The 24,217-nt window shown below is 42.6% G+C and overlaps 1 pseudogene across 1 annotated transcript; it reads left to right on the top strand.

Moving 5' to 3' along the window:
- The first annotated feature begins 13,894 nt into the window (after window positions 1–13,894).
- LOC309836806 (recombining binding protein suppressor of hairless-like) lies at window positions 13,895–15,595 on the top strand (annotated as a pseudogene). Its single transcript has 2 exons — window positions 13,895–14,003; window positions 14,222–15,595. The product of its transcript is annotated as a recombining binding protein suppressor of hairless-like (transcript).
- Window positions 15,596–24,217: the final 8,622 nt, after the last annotated feature.

Genomic DNA, 24,217 nt, shown 5'->3' with positions numbered 1-24,217 from the left:
CAATTGGCATATCCTTTATGAAAAGTTTGTTAAAGTCATTTGCCCATTTAAAAATGTGGCTTCTACTTTTTATTATTGAGGAGTTCTTCATGTTTTGTGAGTTCAAGTCCTTTGTTAGATATACGTACTGTAATTTTTTTCCATTCTGTGATTTGTCGATTTGTTTTCTTAATTTTGTCTTTTAAAATCATTTTGAGGTGAAATTTACATGTAATATATATATAAAAATATATTTGATCAATTTTGACAAGTATACATACGCACATGACCACTGCCACAATCTAGACGTAGATCATTTCCATCACCAAAAAGGTTACCTGGTGCCCCAGTTAATCCCAATCCCACATCCCTGGCTGTAGGCAATAACTGATTTACTTTATGTCACTCCAGATCAGATTCATCGTTTCTTGAGTTTCACATTAATGGAATTATACAGTATATGCTCTTCTTGTGTCTGGCTTCATTTGTTCATCAGAATGTTTTTGAATACAGGTCAATAGTTTGTTCCTTTTTATTGCTGCATAGTATTTCATTGCATGGATATACCACAATTTGGTTATTCATTCACCTCTTGATGGACATCTTTTATTGTGGTAAAATATACATAACAGGGACTTCCCTGGCGGTCCAGTGAGTAAGACTCCATGCTCCCAATGCAGGGGTCCTGGGTTCAATCCCTGGTTGGGGAAGCAGATCCTACCTGCATGCCGCAAGTAAGAGCCTGCATGCCACAACTAAAGATCCCATGTGCCACAACTAAGACCCAGTGCAGCCAAAAATAAAATAATTTCAAAATATATATATACATAACATAAAATTTACCATTCAAACTATTTTTAAGTGTACAATTCAGTGGTATTAAGTATATTCACACTGTTGTGCAACCATCACCACCACACATCTCCAGAACTTTTTTCATCTTCTCAAAGTGGAATTTCATACCCATTAAAACAGTAGTTCCCTATCCCCCACACCCCCCAGTCTCTTGCAAACATCACTTTACTTCCTGTCTCTATATATGTGACTACTCTGGGGATCTCATATAAGTGGAATCATACACATAATCCTTTTGTGACTGTCTGGCTTCACTTAGCATAATGTCTTCAAGTTTCATCCATCTGATCAGGATTTTAAAGCAACTATCATAAGGGAATTCCCCAGCGGTCCAGTGGTTAGGATTCTGCACTTCCACTGCAGGGGGCACAGGTTCCATCCCTGGTCAGGGAACTAAGATCCTACATCCTGCGTGCCACGAGGCATGGCCAAAAAAAAAAAGTCAATGATCATAAATATATTTCAGTATTTAGCATGTGGCATTGACATGCGGACTGGAGAAGAGGAGGAAACTACATAAGGTAGACTCAAGGTCCCCAGGATCTAGAACAACTTCCCACCCACCCTCTCCACCCACTAAGTGCCGTCCCTCTCCCAGTGGCCACTGATCATAAAATTGAGGCTGTGTGTGTGCTTGATGTCGTAGGAGCCAGTGTCCTTCAAGGACGTGGCTGTGACCTTCACCAAGGAGGAGCTGGGGCTGCTGGACTCCACTCAGAGGAAGCTGTACCAAGACGTGATGCTGGAGAACTTCCAGAACCTGGTCTCAGTGGGTGAGGACAGGCACCCTGTGACTCAGTGTCAACCCTCAGAAGTGCCTTGGTTTCAAACGTTTAAGACTTGGGGCTCTTGAAATGCTTCCCTGAATCTGGGGCCCTGAATTTCCTCATCCCAGTGGGACATCTCATCTGTACCTTGTCTATTTTCTCAAATTGTAGTTGCAACATCTTGGTGGGGTTTTAAAGTCAATTAGTAAATTGCGTCATTATTGCATTTAATGAAATAGGACGGAATAGCATAGCTTCTTGTCAGGAACTGCATATAGTGCAACAGAAATTGTGAGTTAAAGACAGGAAAGGAGATGTGATAAAAGTAGATAGTGGTTAGGATCGAGTCATTCGATTCCTCGATTCGGTGATGTACATCTGTGTATTTGTCTACCAGATCACAGCATAAGAGGTATTTATTACAACAGGTCATGATCAGAATTTGGAAAAATACTACTTACAGTGCATGAAGATTGGAGAATTGGAACTAAAAATTTTGCCTTTAGTGTACTCACCTTACACATGTGCCATTTCTTTTTCACAGGATATCTACCTTTCAAATTAGATATGATACTACAGCTGGGGAGAAAAAAGAAGCTTTGGGTGATGGAGCCAGAAGCCCAAGGAGCTGGGTGTTCAGGTGAGAACCATGCAGGTCTGAGTCCTTGCAGATCACAGAGAATGGTGCTAAGTGGATCTCACTGCCCACTCCTCCTGCAGACAGCTCATGAGTGGAGAATATATCAGTATGATGAAAGGATTATTTCAGAACACTGTTAATCTTCTGATGAATGCCTAATCTAATTTTAATTTCTATGGTACTTGTATTAGCCATCAATTGCTGTATAACAAATTGTTCTTAAACTTTGCAGTTTAGAGCTACAGGCATTATAGTTTCTGTGAGTCAGGAATCTGGGGGCAGCTTAGCAGGGTAGTTCTGGCTCATGATCTCATAAGATCTCAAGGAGTCTGCATGAGCTGCAATCCTCTGAAGGCTTGATGGGCCTCAAGGGATGTGCTTCCAAGATGGGCTCATTCACAGGGTTGTTGACAGGAGGCCTCAGTTCTTCCCTGGCTGTTGGCAGGAGGCCTCAGTTCTTTGCCAAACAGGTCTCTCCCTAGGGCTGCCTGAATGTCCTCAAAACGTGGCAGCTGGTTTCCCCAAGCTAGTTACACCCAAGGGAGTAGAAGGCAGAAATCAAAGTGTCTTTTATGACATAACCTTGGAAGTGACATACCATCACGTCTGCCATATCCTGTTGGCTTTGCAGGCCAATCCTGAAAGGTTGTGGAGGGGACTTCAATAGGGTGTGGATACCTCCTGGAGATTGTCTTGGATGCTGGCTACCACAGCGACTTTTGGTATTTGCAGATTCATATCTACAAAACCTGGAAGATAATATTAGCCATTCAGGCTTATCAGAAAATTCAGCCAAATTAAGTGGCAATAATTATCATAGGATTTTTTACTCCCATAGGATGTGTCAGTTAAGGGAATGAGTTTTCTAGTTTTTATTCCCAGTTATAATGTTCACTAGTTGAAAATTATATATTAGGACATCATTGAAATAAAGAGGAATTCTCTCAAATCTAGCTTATGTATTAACATGTGCATATAATGGCTGAATTAAGGAAATAAAGTTATCATCTCATGGGTTCATTATCAGGACAGAGGAGATGTTTCCCTTTGCAAATCTTTTCTTTTCACTTTTGCTGAGCAAGTCCCCTGCTCGGTAGCACTGTATTTCTAATTTTGACCTCATACATAAGTCTCGGTACATTAGTTCTAAATGAGTCTCATTAACACGTAGTGAATAGGAGGCTACTACTTATCAGCTCTGTTTCCATAAGCATGAAAAAACAAAGACAGAGTCCAGCTGAACTCTCCACTGGTTGAATAGGGTCTCCCAGCACAGTCGACCTGTGAAATATTTTTTTGTCCCTGAACTTGTCCTCACTTTCATCTCTGAATTCTCTTTATCCTTCCAGGACACGGGAACCAAAATGAGATAGAGACTCTTCAAGAAGCAGGATTAAGACAGCTTTTACATGAAGGCCTTATGTGCTGGCAGATATGGGAACAGTTTACAAGTAAATTAACCAGAACTCAGGACTCAATAATAAATCTGCAAGGCAAGAAGTTGCCAAAACAAGATGATTCCTCCTGTGAGGCATGGTCAGGAGAATCTACTCAGCTTCCAGAAGATGAGAACTATGTAGGAAAGCTTCAAGGAGAGAGTTCCACAAGTATCAAAAATCAAGTGTCTCCAACTCAGACATCCTGGGATTTCTGGAGAAAAATGTATCTGAGAGAGTCACAGAATTATCAGAGTAGGTGTCAGCAAATTGACATAAAAGATAAACTGTGTCAGTGTGATCACTGTGTCATGAGAAGGATCTCTCATCACCGTGGCAATCAGGAAGTACACAAAAGTGAGAAGGCTTGTGGCCACAATAATCATGGAAAAGACTTTGTGAAGAACACATCCCAGCATAGTATCATCCACTCAGGAGAGCAGACCTCTGATGAGACTGGAAAAGGTGTCAGCCTTGGCTATGACGTTGAACTTCATCAGCAGTTGCGTGTAGGAGAGAAGCCCCACGTGTGTAGTGAGTGTGGGAAGGGCAGCACGTATAACTCAGTGTTTCACATTCATTACAGTGTTCACAGAGGAGGGAAACGCAGTGGGAATGATGAGTGTGGGGTGGACTTGGGTCAGAGCTCACATCCGGAGACCCATCAGAGAGTCAACCCAGGGGAGAAACCCTACAGATCTGGGGTGTGTGCTGCTGAGAGCTTCAATCAGAACTCCTCCCTTCCCACTCATGAGCCCATTCACCCGGGGGAGAATCTGTGTAGGGGTGGCAGGTGTGGGAAGGGCTCCAGTCATAGCTTAGACCTCAACAGTCACTGTGTAGAAAACACTGGTGAGAAATCCTGGAAATGTGAGCTGTGTGGTAAAGGCTTCAATGAGACATCACAAATTCAAGCCCATCAGACAGCCTACCCTCAAGACAAAACGTCCAAATGGAAGGCATATGACAGGATATTCAGTCAGAGCTCTGGTCCTCTTCAGAGAGTTCACACTGGAGAAAAACCATATAAATGCGACGTATGTGGGAAAGACTTCAGTAAGGCCTCCAACCTTCAAGCCCATCAGAGAATCCACACCGGCGAGAAGCCCTACCAATGTGATGTGTGTAATAAGAGCTTCAGCCGGAATTCCCATCTTCAGGCCCATCAGAGAGTCCACACAGGAGAGAAACCCTACAGATGTGACACATGTGGGAAGGATTTCAGTCAGATTTCCCATCTTCAGGCCCATCAGAGAGTCCACACAGGAGAAAAGCCCTACAGATGTGACATATGTGGGAAAGGCTTCAGTCAGAGCTCACATCTTCAAGACCACCAGCGGGTCCACACTGGAGAGAAACCCTACACGTGCGATGTGTGTGGGAAGGGTTTCAGTTGGAGCTCCCATCTTCAAGCCCATCAGAGAGTCCATACAGGGGAGAAACCCTACAAGTGTGAAGAATGTGGGAAAGGCTTCATCTGGAACTCGTACCTTCACGTTCATCAGAGGATCCACACGGGAGAGAAACCCTATAAGTGTGGCATGTGTGGGAAGAGCTTCAGTCAGACCTCCCATCTTCAAGCCCATCAAAGGGTCCATACAGGAGAGAAACCCTACAAATGTTTTGACTGTGGTAAGGGCTTTAGCAAGAGTTCATGTCTTCAGGTTCATCAGAGAGTCCATAGTGGTGATCAATCCAGTATACGCAGAGTGTGATAAAAGTGTTCTTCAGAATTTAGACTTCTCATTTTCATCAGAAAACGCCCACAACAGGGGCTATTTATAAAATGTTGTATTTTAAGCATTCAGGAGGGAGCTGCTTTTTTTTACAGTCATCCAAATTCCATTGGAGGAGACCTATTTGTTGTATGAGTATGGCCAGTGTGTCCAGAAGAGCCCAAAATGTCACAATTCTCAAGAGAATGCACAGCAGAGAAACCTTGTAAGGATGGTGCAGTAGGTTTCAGTCAGAACCTTTACATTCAGTAGAATCTACATGGGGGAGAAGCTTTAAAAATGAGAAGTACCGTCAGGACTTCAGGAAAAGTATAATGATGGACATGACAAAATCCATGTCCACTAGAATGTAAGCTCCATGGGGGCAGGAGGTCTGTTTACTGCTTGTATGACCGTGACCTGGAACCAGTGCCAAACAGAGCAGGTGCCCTGGACTTTGTCTCACTTGAAGGAGAGGAATAGGACAAACATTTGAAAATGTTAGTGAGCTCAATCCCAAGTAGTCACGATAAATTGTACTAGGAAAAGGATTCTTGGAAGAAGCCTTAAAAATTAATTCAAGGAAATGATAATTTAATAAAAATATGTTAAATCATGCAGTCTACAATTTGAGTGTTAGATTTTTGCCATTGGCTCCTATCCAGCTCCACTTTTCAAGCAGTAAAGGGCTCGATTTTTTATCGCATCATTTAAGACTTTCTCTGGACAGTGTACCATCAGTTGTGTATAGTGTAAGTTTCACTATTTTTCTTTTGTTGGGTCTTTGGTGACAGAAAAAGACTGAATGGAAAAAGAAAAACTTGGTTTTCATTCCATAAAGCTTCCTGTCAAGGGGTCTACAAAGAAGGGAGAACATATTATAATATGCATTTTGGATGTTGAACTAAGCTGTTAAGGCACAGAGCGTTTTGGACAGCACCCCATGCTTCTCAGATGCTTCTGTATTTTTCAAGTTTGCTTGTTTGAACCGTTTACTCAGGTGTATATTTACTGGAGGTAGTGGACAGTTTCCCACAGCTGTTTTGCTTTGTTGTTGTTTTTTGAGTATAGCTAATTTACAATGTTGTGTTAGTTTCAACTGCACAACAAAGTAATTCATATATATATAATATGTATATATATATATATATATATTCTTTTTCAGATTCTTTTCCTTTATAGGTTATTACAGAATATTGAGTAGAGTTCCCTGTGCTATACTGTAGGACCTAGTTGTTCACATTTTTTTTTCTTCTGGACCTTACCTTCCAGGACACTAGTTGCTTAAGTTCTATGGTATCTCAAGTTTCATGTTACCATCAGAAATCCAGGGCCAACACCATACACTGGGGTGGGCTACCGGAGCTCATGGATGTTTATAACCGTTAGGATGTTCTCAGTTGCAAGAAATAGAAAACCCAACTCAAACTAGCTGAGACAAAAAGGAGGATTATGTAATTACTTCAAAATCCTTTTCAGATAATCCCAACATCTAAATTGTCTTGGTATTGATGTCTGTTGATTGTTTTTTTCTCATTCAAGTTCTGATTGTTCTGGTTCTTGGTATGATGGGTGATTTTTTTTTATTGTATCCTGGATATTTGGGGTACAATGTTGCAAGACTTTGGATCCCATTTGATCTTTTTTGTCAGGAAGTCACCTGTTTAGGTGTAGTACACAGGTCCAAATGGGAATGGAAGTTCACCTTCCTTCTGGGCCCTTTTGACACTGTGGGAGTGGGGGCGCTGGTGGGGGCGTGGCAGAGGGCCAACTGCCTCTACCTCCTTGCTGCTGAAAGTTCAGCTGTCCCCGTTCAGCCTAGTAGGGGGCATTAGAGCACTGCCTAGGACTGCCTCACCTCTGTGGGTGGTGGGAGTGAGGTGGGGAGGTGGGGAGTGGGAATTCAGCTTTCCATTCATCCCCACTGACCTAGTATTATGGGCTCTCTGTCATATTTGCCTTCTCCTTTTCCAGAAGGGGGATAGTTCAATAAATTCCAGAAAGTAGTATTTCCTTTCTTGGTTAAACATCTTGTCCATTCTCAGAAGGGATATGACTCTTACAAAGAGAGCTTAACATCCATTGAGGGATACTTCAAGATCACCATTCCTACTATGTTGAAGCCTCAGTGAGGTAAGTGATATTATTCCCATTGTAACATGAGGAAGGGTTAAACCATTGCCCTAGTTCATACAAGTGGCAGTATTGGTAAAATTCAGGCTTTAAAAATTCAAGATTTTAATTCTTAATTATGAAAAACGTCCAGAATAATCAAAAAGAGAAAATACAATGGACCCCATATATTCATCACCCAAATTTAACAATGGTCAAGATTTTGCCACATTTGCTTAATCTATCCCTTTTTCCTTTTTATCTTACATGCTGAAATAATTTAAAGCAAATCCCTGATGGCATCTCTTACACCTATAGGCATCTCTTAAATATAGACTATTTTTTACAAGATCAGAAAGCTATTATCACACCTAACATAATTAACAGTCACATTTCTATGATTGCTTCAAGTTTTCACTTAGCTACAGACTAAATAAACTTCTTTCTTTCTTTCTTCCTTTCATTCTTTCTTTCTTCCTTTCTTTTGTACTGTCTCTAATTTTGGTATCAGGATAATATTGGCTTCTATTTTCTGGAAGAGATTGTGTATAATTGGTGCTGATGCTTCTTCAAATGTTTAGTAGAATTCTCCAGTGAAACTATCTGGACTTAGAGATTTCTTTTTTTGGAAGTTTTAAAATTATGGATTACATTTCTTCAATAGTTATAGGACTATTGAGATTATTTCATATTGGGTGAATTTGGGTAGTCTGGTTTTCAAAGAATTGGTCTATTTCTCTTAAGTTGTTGAATTTACCTGGATAGAGTTGTTCATAGAAGTCCTTTATTAAGTTTTTATTGGCTGCAACATCTGTAATTATATCCCCAATTTTATCCTTGATATTGGTAATGTCTTTGTCTTGCTAGAAGCTTATCAATTTTATGGATCTTTTCAAAGAATCGGCTGTTTCATAGATTTTCCTTTATTTTTATGTTTTTAATTGTACTTATTTCTGCTCTTTATTATTTCCTTTCTTGTGCTTACTTTTGATTTATTTTTCTCTTTTCCTAGTTATCTGAGTGGGATTTTGACTATTGTTTTGAGACCTTTCCTCTTTACTAAGGTAAACATTCAGTGGCATGAATTTCCCTTTCAGCACCCCTAGATTTTAATATGTTGTATTTTAATTTTCATTCCATTTCCAAATGTTTGGAGAGTTTTCTGTTTTGCTTCTTAGTTTAATTTCTAGTTTGATTCCATTATGATCAGAGAACATAGTTGGTATGATTTTGATTAGCTCATATATTCCCAGACATCAATTTGTTCTCTCAGGGAGAAAACAGTATAAATGTGGTAAGGGCTTTAGAAGGGAGTCATCTCTTACAGCCATCATTGAGTTCACATGGGAATAATAGTTTTACAGGTATAGTGTGCATGGTAAGAGATTTGGCTTTAGGTCACTTATTTGTGTTTCAGCGGTATAGGAAAGAAATTCTAAACAAGTGAGGAATGTGGAGAGGGATTTGACAGGAACTCCCATCGTGTCCACTAGAGGGTGAACATTGGAGAGAAATCCTAAAATGCCGTGAGACTGGAAAGTGTTTCTTCAAGTTCAGTTCAAGCGATATTCCTCAAGTCCACTTAGTTTTCACTCAGGAGGGAGGACTTACTGTGAATAGCAGTGGAAAGAGCTTCAGAGAGAGCAAATACCTTCATATTCACTGGAGTCCATAAGGAGAAGCCCTACGAGTGCTATGTGTGTGGAAAGGATTTTGCATATAACTGAGTTTTCACACTCATCTGAGTGTTCTCTCGGGGATGAATCCTGTAAATATAATGAATGTGATAAGAATGAAAACAGCCATGAATGGGATGAGTGGAGTAAGGGCTTATTTGGAGTTCACATCTTCGTGTCCATCTCAGAACCCACATGGGAGAGAAGCTTCCATATATAGGAAAAAGATATTAAAGGCTTCATGTGAAACTCATCTTATTCATCCGAGGTGCATGAGGAAAAGAAAACCATATACATGTGAAGAGTTTATTTTTTTGAATAATAGTTCAGACCTTCTTACTCATCAGAGTCTGAAGGACAGAAATTCTATACATATGGTCAGTACTTGGCCTGCCAGGGTTCAATAGAGAACCAGATGCCACTCTGTATATTCTAGGCATGAATGCTTTTTTTTGCGGGGGGGAGGGGGGCGGGGAGTAATAATTTTTTTTTTTTTTTTGCCCTGCCGCATGGCATGCTAGATCTTAGTTCCCCAACCAGGGATCAAACTCGTGCCCCCAGCAGTGGAAGCACGGAACCCTAACCACTGGACCACCAGGGAATTCCCATGGAGTAATAATTCTTATTGGAGTATAGTGGACTTACAACGTTGTGTTAGTTTCTGCAGGCATGAATGCTTTTAATACAGGCAATAAGAGACACGCACACGTTTAGAAGAGCTAAGGGAACGTTGATCAGGGAAGCCAACACCAGCCTGCAGCGCCAAACTGGGTTCTCAAGAGCTTTCTTAGAAGCTGCTGCCAGTCTCAAGAATCTCAGTCTACAGCAGCAACATGAGTGATACTCAAGGGATTCCTCTGAAGCTGCTGAAGATGCGGAGAGCCCCGTAAGCTATCTCAGTCTATGGTACCAATATGGGTGATATAATTGTTTAAGTATTAAAAGCTTTATTTATGATTGGAATCATTCAACAAAAAAGCAAAAGGAAATGAGCCTGAAAAAGAAACTAAGCTGTCGTCTAGAATAGCCTCAGTAGCTAAGCTGCCTTTGCACCTGGCTGGCATGACAGCTGTGGCTCAGCATACACAGCAGTTGCACTCACAGCAGCATCAATATGGATGACTTTTTTTTTTTTTGGCCGGACGGCGAGGCTTGTGGGATATTAGCTCCCCGACCAGGGATTGACCCCGGGCCCTCAACAGTGAAAGCACAGACTCCTAACCACTGAATCACCAGGGAATTCCCTAGATGATTCTTAAGAAGCTCACTTGGATGCTTGGAAGCTCATGCCTGTCCACGATTCCTCCTGCAATTGCCTCCGGAGAATAATGCCTTTTCTTCCTCTGCTTCCTAAGTCTCATGTGAGTGCCTTTTCAATGGCCAACTATAACCAAGAAACATCTGGGGAAGGGGATTCTGAGCTATGCTGTTCCTGTCTTTTCTTTTAATACAGGAGCCCTTAACAGATTCAGTCGTAAAAAGAAGTGATGATGCCATGTGACCAACAGACAATATAGCACAGTGTTGTAGGGGCCTCATCTGCACCTCAAGGATTAGTAAACAGCATGCACCCTTATTTATGTCCAATCCATGAAGGTCGTGCTACAGGAAGGGCTACAGTTAGCACTCCACTCTTGGAAGACATCAGTTTTCCTACACTGTTGATGGACTCTATTGGTATCATGCATGTCAAGGATTCCAGAGATACCTCTGGTCTCCCCAGTCATTAACCATCTATGCAGAACAAAATCCATAAATGTGATGGTTGTAGCCACGGCTATCGTCAATGCTCAAACTGCTACCATACCTTCTACACGGGAAGAAAATTGTAACTGGGGTGTGTCTTCAGATTTATTAAACAGACCGTATTAGAAAAATAACCTAATGTTCTTTTTCTAATGTCCGGTCATACAAGTTATCAGAGAGTGTATTCATAAAATAAATAAAATGTGGTGAGAACTTTAATCAGTGTGCAGGCCCTTAAATTCATTAGTCTCCACCACATGAGAGAAAGTGTATCGAAGTGATGTTTTAAGAGTATCACAGAAACACTCCTATATGGTCAACACACTGTTTTCTCTTTACAGGCACACGAGATTATGTTCACATCCTCCAATATGGATCGGAGCCATATGATTGAATTCTGGCCAATGGAGTGAGGACAAAAATTATGTGCACCACTTCCTGGCATTGCCCATAAAAATATTCCAGGTGATTCTCTCCTTCCTCTTCCACAGTGATCTCTAGCCATGAATTATGGGTGCCACCTGTTCCATATATGTAGCTACAAGATGAAGGACTGCCTGACTTCTGTTGGACATCACTTGAGTGAGAAATCTTTTTTGCACTAAGACACTGAGATTTCAGGTGTTATCTGAAGTATCAAATCTATCCTAACCAGTACAAAAGTCTTAGTAGAAGCTAATTTCATAATTACACAGGAAGGTAACTCTACAATCCCCCCCTTAAATGTTTGAAACAATTATTTTCAAACTTACATAAAAGTTACAAGTGAAGTAACAAAGGATTTTCCTTCCCTGAACTCTGAGACTATCATGATGTCCCATCACCACTGGATACTTCAGTGTATATTATTACAAATATGGATATTTTCTACACAATCATTTTATAACAACCAACATCAGGAGATTAATATTTGTACATTACTACCATCTAATCCACATATTCCATTCACATTTCATCAATTGCCCCAACAATGTCCTTTATAGCAAAATTATCTAATCTAGGATCACACAATGCGTTTAGTCATTACAGCACGTTAGGCTCCTTCAGTATGGAATAGTTTCTCAGACTTCCATGAGCTTGACACTTTAGAAGATCACATGTTATTTTTGTTCTTGTGTAGAACATCCCTTAATTCGGACTTGTCTGATATTTCCTCGTGATTAGATTCAGCTTATGCACCTTTGACCAGAATATCACAGAAGTGATGATGTGCTCTCTTGGCATACAATTTTATTTATCCCATTTGTGGGGATGTTAATTTCGATTACTGGACCCATATGATATCTGCTAGACCTTTCACTGTAAAGGTACTAGTTTTTTCCATTATAATCAGGAAGTAGTGTGTGGAGTGGTACTTTGAGTTCATGAAAATATCTACTTTTCATTAAACTCTCATTAACTGTTTTATTAATATAATCTAGACTCTTGGATTTCTAATCTAGTCAATGTGTTATGATCAGTTACTGTCACTTATTTTGATCCTTAAATTAACCCAGATTTGGCCATGGGAACCCTTTAGGCTGGCTTTTGTGTCCTTTTAATTTGTACCCATCATTCTTTAATCACCCCCTTACTTTCTGGCACAGGACATGTGAGGCTCACCTTGTACTTTCCCAGCCTGTTGATTTGCACCCTTGGGAGTCTCCTAGGTGAAATCTGAAACAGAAACTCCAGACACAGAGGGTAGGGAGAGACTGAAGAAAGAGGCAGATCACTCCAGGTTGGAAGGTGGCAGGTTTAATAAGGGAACTCATATACAAGGCTTGTCTTTGGTGACTGCAAGACAAATAGATCTCTGCACCTGCCTGCCAGAATCTTAAAAGTTTATATAGAGGCCTTAACTGGGTTCAGTCATGTATTCAATCCAGATGGTCTTAACGACGTCTTACTGTCTCAAGGCTGTGTCCTGGAGGCAGCTTCTAGTGGGGAGCCGGCAAGTGGACTGCATATTCCAAAGACAGGGGAGGGGGCAAGGAGCCTCCAATTGCCCAAGTCCAGCTCATGGGTCAACCAGTGGTCACATCCTCGAAATGACCTTCTCCAACTTAGTCCCTCCTTTTAACAAGGAGGCCTTCTTCTGTGTAGTGGAGAATGGTGATTAGAGGCCAAAATATGGGTACTAGGTGTACTCATTACTGTGGAGTCACTGCTCCCGGGCTCTCTCATACCCAGAACTGGCAGGGGATGAGTGTGTGATTGTGTTTATACACTTTTTTTTTTTTTTTGGTTTTTGGCCATGCTGCACAGCATGCAGGATCTTAGTTCCCCAACCAGGGGTCGAACCTGTGCCCCCTGCAGTGGAAGCAAGGAGTCTTAACCACTGGGCCACCAGGGAAGTCCCAATACACATTTTTCCCCCTATATTTCTTCATACAGTTGACCCTTGAACTTGGGTTTGGACTGCATGGGTCCACTTACACGTGGATTTTTTTTTCAATAGTAAATAGTACAGGAGGGTTGGAGTTTTGGCGAGAGTTTGTGGAAGATGGTGCCTGTTGTGACAGGTTCCTGGCTCACAGCTCCTAAAACCCATGGAATTTCCTGAGTGATAAAGGTGTCTTTTGTTATGTTAATGAGTCGTTGAAATTATGAAACTATCATTCAAATGGAAGCATTATGGTTCTTCGGAACCATTATTATCTCAAAAGGAAAGGAGAATGATACAGATACACTGGCTGAGGTGTTTTGAGGGGCATCGAAGTGTTCCAGCCTGTGGCTTACCTTAACATGTTTTTTTGTTTGTTTGTTTTTGCGGTACGCGGGCCTCTCACTGCTGTGGCCTCTCCCGTTGCGGAGCACAGGCTCTGGACGCACAGGCCCAGTGGCCATGGCTCACGGGCCCAGCCGCTCCGTGGCATGTGGGATCTTCCCGGACCGGGGCATGAACCCGTGTCTCTTGCATCGGCAGGAGGACCCTCAACCACTGCGCCACCAGGGAAGCCCTACCTGAACATATTCTTGAAGTACCATGGCGTGGATTAAAAGAAAATTTGGTGAGCGGCCTCCATCTAAATGACTTACTAGGGAAGCTATGCGAAATTATTTAAAAGAGCAAGGGGGGCTTCCCTGGTGGCGCAGTGGTTGGGAGTCCGCCTGCTGATGCAGGGGACACGGGTTTGTGCCCCGGTCCGGGAGGATCCCACATGCCGCGGAGCGGCTGGGCCCGTGAGCCATGGCCGCTGAGCCTGCGCGTTCGGAGCCTGTGCTTCGCAACAGGAGAGGCCACAACAGTGAGAGGCCTGCGTACCGCAAAAAAAAAAAAAAAAAAAAAAAAAAAAAAAAAAAAAAGAGCGAGGGGATCAAACAGTACTAATTCTTCATGCAAAAGCTGCATAGAAGTCATATGGAAATGAAAAAAGGTTGTTTTGCCCTCCTCCTTATGCGTATCTTATGGGCAGTGGATGGAAGGGAAAAAAAAGAACAAATGGAATGTGATGGTTGTTCTGAACAAGAGTCTCAACCATGTGCATTTATTGGAATAGGAAATAGTGACCAAGAAATGCAGCAGCTGAACTTGGAAGGAAAGAACTATTGCACGGCCAAAACATTGTATATATCTGATTCAGACAAGAGGAAGCACTTCGTGCTGTCTGTAAAGATGTTCTGTGGCAATAGTGATGGCTTTGGTAGGTTCCTCAGCAAGCGGATAAAAGTCATCTCCAAACCTTCCAAAAAGAAGCAGTCATTGGAAAATGCTGACTTATGCATCGCCTCGGTAACAAAGGTGGCTCTGTTTAATCGACTTCGATCCCAGACAGTTAGTACCAGATCCTTGCATGTAGAAGGAGGTAATTTCCATGCCAGTTCTCAGCAGTGGGGAGCATTTTACATTCATCTCTTAGATGATGATGAATCAGAAGGAGAAGAATTCACAGACCGCGATGGATATATCCATTATGGACAGTCAAACTTGTGTGTTCAGTTACTGGCATGGCACTCCCAAGATTGATAATTAGGAAAGTTGATAAGCAGACCGCATTACTAGATGCAGATGATCCTGTGTCACAGCTCCATAAATGTGCATTTTACCTTAAGGATACAGAAAGAATGTACTTGTGCCTTTCTCAAGAAAGAATAATTCAGTTTCAGCCCACTCCATGCCCAAAAGAACCAAATAAAGAGATGATAAATGATGACGCTTCCTGGACAATCAATAGTACGGATAAGGCAGAGTATACCTTTTACGAGGCGATGGGCCCTGTCCTTGCCCCAGTCATACCCGTGCCTGTTGTAGACAGTCTTCAGTTGAATGGCGGTGGGGACGTAGCAATGCTTGAACTTACAGGACAGAATTTCACTCCAAATTTATGAGTGTCGTTTGGGGATGTAGAAGTTGAAACTATGTACAGACGTGGAGAGAGTATGCTCTGTGTTATCCCAGACATTTCTGCATTCCGAGAAGGTTGGAGAGGGGTCCGGCAGCCAGTCCAGCGTCCAGTGACTTTGGTCCGTAATGATGAAATCATTTATTCCACCAACACCCCAGAACCAGGGCCCTACACCCCAGAACTGGCGCCATAGCCACACTGCAGTGCGGGGAGCCATCCTTCGAGCCAACTCCAGCCAAGTGCCCCCTAATGAGTCAAACACAAACAGCAAGGGGAATTACACAAATGTCAGCACAAATTCGACCAATATCACATCATCTACAGCAACAGTTGTGTCCTAACTGCCGTCTTTTTGCTAGGACGTACACTGACTTGAGTGCAGCCAAATGTTGACAAAAAAAAAAAAGAAAGAAAAAAATGAACAATCTTCTGTGGTTTCTTGGGAAAACTTTTCATACCCAGTGATACTATTCAAAAAGCCCATTACCTGCAAGTGCTGATTTGAAGTGCAGAAGCCACAGTAAAACAAACAAACAAAAAACCCATCAAAATGTACAAACTTTTGGAAATTGATTTTTTTCAGCTGTTATTTTTGTTTGGTTGGTTTGTGTTTGGTTTTGTTTAAATGGGCAAGAAATAGAGATGTGGTTGGAGTAAAAGGTAATCAAACTAGAGGATGAAAATCTAACATAGTTTTTATGGACCAAGGAACTTGCATAAGCTTTAGCAAAAGGTACATTTCCATCATACCTTTTTTATATCACAGTATATATAATACACCTTTGTTACCAAATAGGTTGTTCTCCTCCCCACCCCCTTTGAGCGTTTGCTCTTAAGTGCATGCAGGTGGCAAGCTTGACCATGCTTGTTTAATCTAATTACCATACTCCTCCAGGTCTTTTTGGTCTAAGGCTGGAACTGTTCTTTTTATTTTATTATTTTCTTTAAAAGCTGAAGTCTTATGACTTTTCATGAGTGGAAGGTGTTGTGATTTCAGCAAGTCAAATCTTGTAAAGGCCTGCGTATTTCTTTTAAGATTATTTGAAGTCTGTGCAAAAGCTTTAAAAAAAATGCCTCTGCCTTGCCTGCAATACATGCAACGTACGTTGACTTAGGCTCTATTCTCAGACACCGTTGATAGTTATTTCTGTGTGTTCCTTTTTTTAAAAAAAAATGTATTTATAGTTGTAATCCAAGAGGTTCTAACATTTACCTGGAATTAAATGTGGCCATTCAGTCATCAATGAAAAGAAAATAGTAAATAGTACAGTAATACACGATCCACAGTTGGTTGAATCCACAGATGGGGAACTTCCAATATGGCGGGCCCTTGGATATGGAGGGCCAGCTGTAAGTTATACTCAGATTTTTGACTGAGTGGAGGGTCAGCGCTCCTAACCCCCAAGTTGTTCAAGGGTCAACTGTATATATTGAAAAGCATAAATTGACACCTCTAAAGTTAATCCCAAACCACAGGCGCATTCTGTTTTCTCCCTTCCCAGCAAAGAGCTCCGATGCCGAAAAGAGTTAATAGCAGGTCAGAGACCACTGTCTGTAGAAAGGCCTGTTTCAAGGTCATGAAGGACATCTGGGAGCTTGGATTTTGGTAGGGTTCCCTCACCATTTCCTGTTAATGAGGATTCACTGTGCCTTGACTGTTTGTACAAATAATGCGGCTTACGCTGAACACCTGCTTTCCTTCTGGGCGCCGGGAATTTGAGTTCGTGCTCTGCAGAGCGTGACTACGTGACCAGCCTGCAGTGGGAATCTTGGGCGATGTGTGTGTGTGACGGGCCTTCCTGGTAGATACACTTCACACGTGTTGTCACGGTTGTTGCTAGGGAATTAACTGTGTCAGACTGGTTTTCTCCAGACTTTACCCCAAGGAACAAAACTTTAGATAAACCAGAGAAAAAAAAGAGGGCCTAGGAGGAAAATGCTTAGCCTCCTTGATAGCTTCACAGAGTTGTCACAGAGCCCCTCCCTTCAACCCCCGAACTGTAATGTTAACCCTGTAAGTGCTGAATTTATTGCTCAGGGGTTTGAGGGGGAAAGAGGGAAACTTTTAAAAGCGTGGGTTTGTATTTTGTGGCTAATACACCTAGGTGTGGGATCATCTCAGTCACGGAAAGCTGCAAAGAAAAAGTGTCAGGGGGCCACAGCGCTCTGGATTTCTGCTGCCAGTGGGCAGGTTGAAACTTAATCTCTGAAGAACAGAGATGTGTCTTGCCTATGGGAACCTCTGGGGAAAAAAGGAGACAACACGAAAAGGGAGGCAATCTCCAGATGGAGATACACTTTCGGAGGTTTCAAAAGCCCTTTTCAGTTGTTATTGGGCTCCTGGGAAGTCAGATGTCTGACCCTGAGAGGCTGATGCTTCTCCAGCCTGGTGTGCATGTTTTCTAGAGGGTCAGTTTGGACTCTAAGAATGATGAAGAGGAAGGGGTTCCAGGAAAGCCTTACTTGAACTTAGAACATAGCTGTCTGACCCTACTGAGTCTCGGCTTTGCTGCTGCCAAAGAAAAGCAGCTGGCTTTTTTGCGAATCCTGAAATCACAGATGCTATCTGCCTGGACCTGCCTCTGAGCTGAAACCTGAGACTGTCTACCTAAGTGTTTCAGCCCCAGCACGTGCTGTGCTTAATTGAAATGGGATGGAATTTCTTCACTCAAAAAACTGGCTCAGACTATGCAACTGTGGCAGACTTAGGACACCCCTCTAGGGGGACCCCAAACTGTGACAAAACAGCATGGATGTTCCCACTTCTGGGCATAGATCCAAAGGAAATGAAAACAGGTTACTGAAGAGACACGTGTGCTTCCATGTTCACTGCAGCATTATTCACAATAGCCAAGATATGGAAACAGCCTAAGTGTCTGTCAGTGAATGAATGGATAAAGATGATGTGGTGTTATGTATACAATGGAATATTATTCAGTCATGAGAAAAAAGCAAATTCTTCCATTTGGGACAACATGGGTGCATTTGGGGGGCATATGCTAAGCGAGATAAGTCAGACAGAGAAAGACAAATACTGTATGTTGTCATGTATATGTGGAACCTAACAAATAAAACAAAGTAGTGAATATAACAAAAAAGAAACAGACTCACAGATACAGAGGACAAACTAGTGGTTACCAGTGGGGAGAGGGACTGGGGAGAGGTGGGTAGGGCATTAAGAAGTTCAAACGATTATGTATAAAATAAACATGGCACAAGGACATATTGTACAGCACAGGGAATATAGCCAATAGTTTATAATAACTATAGATGGAGTATAATCTATAAAACTTTTGAATCACTATGTTGTACACCTGAAACTAATATAATATTGTAAATCAACTATACCACAATAAAAATTTTTTAAATTAAATTTAAAAAAGGAAAATGGAAAAAAGAATTGATTAGACAGGTCATTAAAAAGTTCAGATACGTTTAAATAAGATCCTGACACCCCCACCTTAAAAAAATTAAAAATAAAAAAAACAAATTATAAAAACAGTAAAATGGTGGTTACCAGGGGCTGGGGGTGGAGGATATGGGAGAGCTATTGTTTAAGGGTACACATAACTAGTAGATAAATAAGTCCTGGAGACCTAATACATGATATAGTGATTATAGACAACAAAACTGTATTATAAACATTAATTGTTCTCACCACTTGAAGAAATAATTATGTGATGTGATAGAGGTATTAACTAACACCACAAGGGCAATCATTTTGCAGTAGAAGTGTATCAAATCAATTTGCTGTACACCTTAAATCTACACAGTGTTGTAAGTCAAATATATCTTTTTTTTTTTTTTTTTTTTTGCGGTGCGCGGGCCTCTCACTGTTGTGGCCTCTCCCGTTGCGGAGCACAGGCTCCGGACGCGCAGGCTCAGCGGCCATGGCTCACGGGCCCAGCCGCTCCGCGGCACGCGGGATCCTCCCGGACCGGGACACGAACCCGCGTCCCCCGCATCGGCAGGTGGACTCTCAACCACTGCGCCACCAGGGAAGCCCTATATCTTATTTTTTTTGAAAAAAGAAAGTGAAAAGAAATATGGAAGTTTCTGGACCCACTGGGTCACACGGAAACACCCACAGGAAAGGCTTATTGCCAGATGAGACCATCTGCTTATCCACACTCTGACAGCATTCATCACTTTTGAGCCCTGTCAAATCAAAACACATCTGAACCTCAATAAGGACAGGCTTCATTCAAAAGGACTTGTATATATGCACTACCAAACGGAAAATAGGTAGCTGGTGGGAAGCAGCTGCATAGCACAGCGAGATCAGCTCGGTGCTTTGTGACCACCTAGAGGCGTGGGATAGGGAGGGTGGGAGGGAGACGCAAGAGGGAAGAGATATGGGGATATATGTATACATAGAGCTGATTCACTTTGCTATAAAGCAGAAACTAACACAACAATGTAAAGCAATTATACTCCAATAAAGATGTTAAAAAAAAAAAAACACTTGTCGTAGGGAGAACCCTCCGATTTCAGAAATCTGCAAGTGTCTCAAATTTAAACAGAAAAGGGCTTTTCTAAGGCGGGGTAAGAAAGGCTGGCAGGAACGTTGTGAGGTAGGAGCCGGTGGCCAAATCAGGGCTTCAATGAGAAATGTTTATTGTCTTCAAAGACATCCCACGGATGTCCTCAAGATGCTTGAGAACAGTAGATACAGTAAGAAACCCAGAAAATAAAACTGCGGTTCTCCAAATCCTCTGACCGGGAAACCTCAACTCTCACCCGGGCCACAGCTCCCCTGTCCACTTGTGGGTTCATTCACTCCTCCATTCATTGTGGATTCCACCCTTTTATCTGAGGGACTGGCGATACGAAGCTGTGTAAGAATTGATCGCCTCTCGGGCAACACAGGAGGTTAATTAATCAAATATACCTGGATGGGACTTCCCTGGCGGTCCAGTGGTTAAGAATCCACGCTTCCACTGCAGGGGGCGGGGGTCGGATCCCTGGCCAGGGAACTAAGATCCCACATGCCTCGGGGCACAACCAAAAAAATAATAATGATAATAAATTTAAAAATAAATAAATAAAATAAAATATCCCTGGAGGGTGCTGGAGGGCTTCCTGAAGGCCACAGCTGAGTAGGTTTTTAAAGGCACATGAAAGTTTTCCAGGAAAATAAAGGGAAAGAGCGTCTTCCAGGTGGAAACAATGGCCCACATAAAGGGGTGTGAAGACTCGAGAACTCAGGAAAGGCCAAGTCTGGAAAGTCGGGTCTAGAAAAGGGACCCTGCTGGACGTCACGGACAAAACCGAGCCAGGTGAACCAAACCCTTATTTGGTCCAGTGAGGTTTTCCCACTAAACCCCCAGAATTGTCAGACCTCCGTGCAACTCCCTGTTACTGGGAGGAAGGCTTCTGATGATCACTGAGGCACAGAGAAGTTAGGAGTTGTGAGGGGATGCTTCTGCCAGTAAGGGAAGATGCTAACGAGAATAGGGAACGTGTCTCAAATGCTTACAGTGTGCGCGGCCCGGTGCTGTGTTTTGTTTTGTTTTGTTTTGCGGTACGCGGGCCTCTCACTGCTGTGGCCTCTCGCGTTGCGGAGCACAGGCTCCTAGCGCTGTGTTTTATGTGTATTCACAGCGTTCTGCCTCTCGATGACCCTGCGAGGAGGTTACAATCTTCCTTTTACACAGATGAGGCACAGAGAGGTAACGAGTCCGTGTTAAACCCTCAACGATGTGGCTTGAAACCACGCCCCTCCCTGCGTTATACTATCTGGCAAGCAGGCCCTATGTCAGCAGGAGGTTTCTCCCTCTTCCGTGGGTCTGTCCTTCACTCCCTGGGGATGGCTGAGTAGTGCCCCCCGCAAAGACACCCACGTCCTGATCCCCAGAACCTATGCATGTGTTCCCTTATATGGCAAGAGGGACTTTGCAGATGTAATCAATGTCTTGAGATGGGGAGATGATCTTAGCTGACCCAGGTGGACCCAATGTAATCACAAGAGGCTTATAAAAGGAAGGCAGCCTGTTAGAGAGAACATTCCATGCAGCTGGCTTTGAGGAGGGTGGGAGGGGTCACAAGCCGCCTCTCGAAGCTGGAAGAGGCAAGGAATGGATCCTTCCCTGGCGCCCCCAGAAAGAATCAGCCCTGCCCGCACCTTGACTTTAGCCGTACTCGCTTTGGATCTCTGACCTCCAGAACTGTAAGAGAATATGTTTGTGTTGTTTGAAGCTAAGTTTGTGCTAATTTTCCACAGCAGCCATAGATAAATGAATCCACTCCTCGACTGTCCTTTCCTGATTCCATGAGAATTCCCCCTTTCTTGTCTTGTATTTGTCTTTAGAGCAGCACGGAGACACGGTGAAGAGCACCGGCTTTTGAGTCAGAGCTGGATTCAGGCCCGGCCACTGCCTATTGTCAACTCTGTGACCCGGGTGCCTTATTCTCATTGAACCTCAGCCTTCCTATCTATTAAATGGGAACAAAAGTCATCTGATCCTCATTAGTTATTGAGAACTTATCTAATGTGCCAGGCACTGAGCCTCACGTAGATAAGCTCACAAAATCTCCAAAACAACTATGTGGGCTGGGTTTTGTCATCACTACTCAAGTACCATTAAATGAAACAGAGACTCGCAAAGGTTTTGTTCTAACACGACAAGTTAGGATATGTCAGAGGTCCATTCGTCCATGAACATAGGAGAGGGATGTGTCATGGAGCCTTTTCTGGCTTCAGGAAGAAAGTTCACCAGCAATGATTCTTTTTTTTTTCTTTGCACCGAGCAGGGGTCGAATCCAGGCCCTCGGCAGTGAAAGCTCCGAGTCCTAGCCACTGGACGGCCAGAGAATTCCCACAATGATTCCTTTTTATAAAACAGATAAGAACATAAAAAAATTTACTAGGCAACAAATAAGTAAAGCTGCCAACCAGAATTTCACACTTTTCAAAGATTACAGTCTGATGCTCGGGTGTCTGACAAGCACATTGCCAAAGACGGCTTTACCATTCAGAATAGCATCTGCTTCTATGAAGCTACCAGGAAAGAGGGTCCCCCGAGTAGAGTTAGAACAGCTTTGCACCTGCCCACACGTCAATCCCCACAATTATCCTGAGAGGTGCCTCTGTTGGAATCCTCAACACGCAGATGACTAACATAAACCAGTTACTTGACCAGTGAGTAGCACGGCAATGATTTGAACTCGGGCCTTTTGGGGGTTTTTTGGTTTGTTTTTGTTTCTTGTTTTCTTTTTGAAGATGTGGACCTTTTTTTTTTTTTTTTTTTTTTTCCGCTGTACGCGGGCCTCTCACCACTGCGGCCCCTCCCGTTGCAGATCACAGGCTCCAAACGCGCAGGCTCAGCGGCCATGGCTCACGGGCCCGCCCGCTCTGCGGCATGAGGGATCTTCCCGGACCTGGGCACGAACCCGTGTCCCCTGCATCGGCAGGCGGACTCCCAACCACTGCGCCACCAGGGAAGCCCGATGTGGACCATTTTTAAAGTCTTTATTGAATTTGTTACAATATTGCTTCTGTTTTACGTTTTGTTTTTTTGGCCACGAGGCATGTGGGATATTAGCTCCCTGACCAGGGATCGAACCCACACCCCCTGCATTGGAAGGCAAAGTTTTAACCACTGGACAGCCAGGGAAGTCCCCTGAACACGGACATTTTTGCCCCAGCCCCAAAATATATTCTATTGCCTCCCCTGCCCCACATTTCCTGGGGTGGCATGGCTGGCCTGGGCGCTCTGAGGACCAGCTGTTGGCACTGACGGTGCTTGTCCGAGGTGAACTAGAGGCGGCAGGACCCCAGCCCACACTCTGCTCACCAGGGGCTGTGTCTGCTCGGTGGAAGGGGAACCTTCCTGTAACTTTCGCCAAGATGCCAAACAGGCTAGGGGATTCCTGCCTTTTTCTTATGACTTCATTTCCTTTCTCCAGCTCTGTCTTCTCGTGACTCTGCCCTTCCCCAGAGAAAGGAGAAAACAGCCAAGTTCCAGGTGAGCTGCGTTTTCGTTATCTTGTTTTGCAGTGAGTGGCCGCGTCTTTTCTGATTTCTTGGAGGGTGAAAGACGATACCCAATATTTACTATTTGTGATGTTCCAGGCATTTGCCTTTTATGATGCAATTTCATTTGTTCGTTTTGTTTGTTCCCCAAATAATAGTGTAGAAGTGAATTTAAAAATTTCTACATTTACTACTTGCCTTACAAACCAGTTGTTTTCTGACTGGAATTTTTATTTATTTGTTATTGAAGTATAGTTGATATACAATATTGTGTTTCAGGTGTTCAGCAAAATGACTCAGTTATACATATGTATATATCTATATTCTTTTTTCAATTCTTTTTCGTTATAGTTTATTGCAACATACTGAATATAGTTTCCTGTGCTATACAGTAAATCCTTGTTGTTTAGCTATTTTATATATGGTAGAGTGCATCTGTTAATCGCATACTCCCAATTTATCCCTCTCCTAAACCAGTTGTTTTCAATGCTCTTCTTAAAATAGGTATTCACAACTATTTGCAATAATAGAAAATGATTTTGAATAGTGCTTTCTTTACTTACTTTTTATAACTGCTTGACTGAGATACAATTCACATACTGTATAATACACCCACTTAAAGTGTAAAATCCAAAAGTTTTTAATATAAGCACAGATATGTGCAACTATCACCACAGTTAATCTTAGAACATTTTCATCGCCTCAAATTAACACTATACCTTTTAGCTACTACACCCCCCTCCACCACTCGTAAAAATGGAATCATATACTATGTAGTCTTTATGACTGGCTATGATTTTTATGACTGTGATTTGGTGTAATGCTTTCAAGGTTTATCCATGTGTGGCGTGTATCACTACCCTGTCCCTTTTTATGACTGAATAATATTCCATTTATGGATGTAGCACATTTTGCTTAATTCATCAGTTTGGATTGTTTCCGCCTTCTGGCTGCTATGTATAAGGCTACCGTAAACCTCTGTACACAA

This window comes from Grampus griseus (assembly GCF_964374135.1).
Source record: "Grampus griseus genome assembly, chromosome: 19".
Taxonomy (NCBI): domain Eukaryota; kingdom Metazoa; phylum Chordata; class Mammalia; order Artiodactyla; family Delphinidae; genus Grampus; species Grampus griseus.
This window is presented reverse-complemented; position numbering and strand designations above follow the sequence as displayed.